The sequence below is a fragment of the Ictidomys tridecemlineatus genome, chromosome 5 (assembly GCF_052094955.1).
Source record: "Ictidomys tridecemlineatus isolate mIctTri1 chromosome 5, mIctTri1.hap1, whole genome shotgun sequence".
Classification (NCBI taxonomy): domain Eukaryota; kingdom Metazoa; phylum Chordata; class Mammalia; order Rodentia; family Sciuridae; genus Ictidomys; species Ictidomys tridecemlineatus.
The window spans coordinates 63761296-63765725 of record NC_135481.1 but is presented as its reverse complement, the minus strand read 5'-3'; the positions used below and the strand labels follow the sequence as shown (position 1 = coordinate 63765725).

The following is a 4430-nucleotide window of genomic DNA, read 5'->3' as shown; positions in this document are numbered from 1 at the left end:
CCAGTGGTTGCCAAGGTCTATGGAGAAGGAAGGAAGTGATAAATAGATGGAGCAAAGGGCATTTTTAGAACAGTGAAACTATTCTGGCCTGGTGCAGTGGTCCCAGTAACTTGGGAAACTGAGGCCAAAGGATCACAAGTGTGGGGCCAGCATCAGCAACTTAGCAAGAAAGAGCCTCAGCAACTTAGTGATACCCTGTCTCAAAGTAGAAAATAAAAAGGGCTGGGGATGTGGCTCAGAGGTAAAGTACTCTGAGGTTCAATCTTCTGTAACAACAACAAAAAAAAAAAAAAAAAAGAAAAAGAAAGAAATAATGATATGATAGCAGATGCATGACATTCTGCATTTGTCAAAATCCACACGACTGTGCAACATAGTGAATTTTAAAGTAAACTACAGACTTACTAACGTATCAAGATGCTGGGGGTATAGCTCAGTGGAAGATTGCATGCTTAGTATACACAGGACCCTGGGTTCAATCCCCAATACCTCTCCCACACACACACAAAAAGACTATTGGTATAATGCTGTAACAAATGTATAATACTAATGCAAGATGTCAGTAATAGGAGAAACTGTGTGTAGAGGGGAAGGCAGTGGGAATTTTCTGTACTTTCTGTCCATATTTTCTATAAACCTAAAACTGCTCCAGAAAAAAAAATCAATTAATTTTTTAAAAAGTCATTCTGTGAACTGTTTGATTTATCTATAAAATTCTTTTGGGCTGGGGATGTGGCTCAAGAGGTAGCGCGCTCGCCTGGTATGCGTGCGACCCGGGTTCGATCCTCAGCACCACATACCAACAAAGATGTTGTGTCCGCCGAGAACTAAAAAATAAAATATTAAAAATTCTCTCTTAAAAAAAAATAAAAAAATAAAAAAAAATAAAATTCTTTAACCATTTACTCACTGATTCTAAAGACAACTCAATGTCAAACACTGGTCTAGGACTCATGGGACATTGTGTACAGAATATTCAAAAGGAATTGAAAGGGAAGTGCCATTGCCCACCCAATATCTATTCTCTCTTTCTGCTTAGTGATGAAAGTGAAGGGGACACTTTAAAAAAAAATACTTTTTTTTTTTTTTTTTGGTCTCCATTGGGACTAGGTATGGCAATGTAATTAAGTTCTGGCCTTCCAGGTAAGCAGAAGCTTTTGCATGGGATTTTTTTGTATTTTTTCCTAAAGGGGAACAGGCAACTTCCTGAGCTTCATTTTCCCTTTATCATTACCCTTCCACTTCTTCCCAGCTTAAATCAGGACCTGATGGCTTGGACTGGTAATGTAGGTCATGGTAGAGGCTGTGCCTAGCATATGTGAGGACCTGGGTTCAACCTCCAGCACCACCAAAAAAGAAAAAGAACAGAGGACCTGATGGCAGAGCTCCAATACCTTTGTCACCCGGTGGCAACGTTAGGGTGGAAGCTAGGTACTTAGGAAGGTGGAATTGAGAAGTGGAAGCAGCCTGGATCCCTGATACCCTGTGTAGTTTCCATACTAACCCTGGACTACCTTCCTCTGGACTTCTTTTTCATGGGAAAATAAACTCTAATTCTTTTTTTAAGGCCACTGTAGACAAGTTTTGTTACCAGTGGTGGAACCTAATCCCTAATTGATATGGAAAGCAAAGATACTAATAATGGATGCATGCCACATCAGGCAATTTAATACAATAACGAGAACTGAAGATACACAATAAACATGGAAGCCCTTTATTGGATTTGTTTAGTGTGTTGAAGATACAAGCCCAAACTTGGAGAAGCCACCACCTAATAGACACTTTCTGAAAATCCTCTTTCCTTCCACTGAGACTCTATCCATCCCTTCTTCCCACTTTCTTTCTATAAACTTTCATAATATTGTTAGTTACTATGAAGAGAGGAAATTTCTAACTCATAGGGTAGCTCTCATCTGTGCACTCAAGAAGCTTAGAAGCCCACTATTATGTATAATTATAATGCACCAAAATAAAAAATAAATTTTAAAAAAAAAGAAGCTTAAATGCTAGTTGGAAACACAAAAAGACTGTTAGCCAGTGAGAAAAGGTCTTTTTCTGGGGGTTTAGATATGTGGAGAACTGTTTTCCTCCTATAGAGCTGGAATGAGATTACATCTTGGGAGAGATGCCCATAGTAATTTCGAAGATGTTCATGATGTCCCTTAGAATGAGGAAGAGACACACTCACATGGGTATGCGCGCGCGCGCACACACACACACACACACACACACACGCACATAATGAGGCAAGTCACTGAAGAATGGGGGTTGAAAGGCTGGTGAGTCTGCATCCCTTTCATTCTGCAGGGAGTGGTATATTGAAAGCAGACTGAAAGTCTGAGCCAAAGCTTTGTAGGCAAAGGGATAAGGAATTTAAAGGCTCAGGGGATCAATCAGAGCGAGTCAGCTCCAGACTTCTTCGTAGAAAGAAGAAGATATCTACAGAGGAGAGATTTGGGGAAAGAAAGACATGTTTAAGGCATTTGGGGAATTGAGTTTGTGTTCTTTGTGTTGGTGTATGTGAATGTTGTATAACTTCATCTTCTGTCTACCATAGGTAAAGCTCAGAAAAGTGTCTATCATTCCCTAATGTTTATGTTCCTGTAGATACCTTGGAGGAATTTGAACAGATTTTGAATTCTGCATCCAGATTTGTGAGAAGACATAATGAAGGTTATTTTGAAGCCTGTTGGAGCTAGAGAGTGAACAGTGGCCAACTGACAGGGCACAGAAAAAGACTTGCAGTTGAAGATGTTGGACTGAACCACATAAAACTCTTCCTCCTGAAATCCCTCTAAAACAAATCCCTCCAAAACATAAAACTTCAAAGTCAAAAAGATGAAGACCACCCAAATGAAGACAGACTATTCAGGCTTGTCGTAGGGATCAACTATCATTCTCATATTGGGCAGAGATTGGAAGGCAGGCAAAAGGTTTCTCTGATTGGTGATTGTAATCAAGGGGAAGCTGGAGTTGAGCTCACCAGAAAACAGGTTTCTTATGGTTGGTCCTGACCTACAAGTAGAGGTAGGGGACACAATATTGGGAAGCTGACTCATCGACCAAATCATGACCCTGCTGGCCAATTGTTACAGAGATTGTAGGCCAGAGTTCTATTGTCATAGATGGTTGGGGTATTTTCTGTTGATATAATCAGACTCAGAGAACAAATCACTAACATTTTGGAAGCTGGAGGGCAAGAGGATAATGGGAACTAATTTAGCAAATTTACTATCAAAGTGGACAAGAGCAAGCGCAAGTTAGGTGAGGTGGTGCACCCCTGTAATCGCAGCAACTCAGGAGGCTGAGGCGGGAGAATTGAAAGTTTAAGACCAGCCTTAGAAACTTAGTGAGGCCCTAAGCAACTTAGTGCCTCACTGTCTCAAAAATAAAAAGTAAGGGCTGGAGATGTGGCTCAGCACCACATACAAACAACGATGTTGTGTCCGCCAAAAACTGAAAAATATATATTAAAAAATTCTCTCTCTTTAAAAATAAATAAATAAATAAACATAAAGTAAAAGAGGACTTTTATTTGGCTCAGTGGTTAAGCACCCCTGAGTTCAATCCCTGGTACTAAAATAAATAAATAACACCTGCTGCCCTCTGAAGAATCAGGATTGATTTCCTGAAGAGGGTAAAGGATGCCTTGTCAAGTTAAGGAGAGAGTCCTACTGAAAATGAGGATTCAGTGAAAATCATTTACTCTTAAAACTCCTGCCTGACTCCCCTAAATCAGCAACTAATGTCAGAAGCCAACTGTTACAGAAAAAAAAAATATTTGATAATATTTTGTTTTGTTATGAACCTGAGCCTGAATCAAAAAATCATTGCTGCAATTTGTGGGCAACACCGAGGCTCTGCTGGATCTGTGGGCGGAGGTCTGCTGGGGAATGTGTGGATTATTGAGGTCATCAGCACCTACTGACTGGAAAAAAATGGTCAACATCTTGAAAGGAGTGCTTATAGAATGCGATCCTGCCGTGAAGCAGTTTCTACTGTACTTGGATGAGTCCAATGCCCTGGGGAAGAAGTTCATCATTTAAGATATCGATGACATTCATGTCTCCATAATAGTAGAGTTTGTTAATGAATGTTCTCCAGGAGCTAGTAGGTGCATTAATGGACCAAAATGCTTTTTCTCTTACCCAGAAATAAAATACTAAATATTGACTTCTTAGGAATTGTAAGCAACAAATAGGAAAGACTGTCCCCGTTCAGTGGCTTATGTGGCTGTGGAGCCTGCTGTGGGAAAGACTATAATCATTTGTTCAGACAAAAACCCCAGAACTGATTTTTGTTGTATTTCAGTATTAAAAGGAAAAAAGAGAGAGGGAGGGAGGGAGGGAGAGAGAGCACTCGAGAGAGCGCTTTAACAGTTGGCTGTAATTTGGCTTTTATTATCCTTTAATAAAATAAAAACATAAAAA

The 4430-nt window shown here is 39.9% G+C and overlaps 1 pseudogene; it reads left to right on the top strand.

The window, feature by feature from the left end:
• The first annotated feature begins 3930 nt into the window (after positions 1 to 3930).
• Positions 3931 to 4158, top strand: LOC101961803 (general transcription factor IIH subunit 5 pseudogene; annotated as a pseudogene).
• The last annotated feature ends 272 nt before the right edge of the window (positions 4159 to 4430 follow it).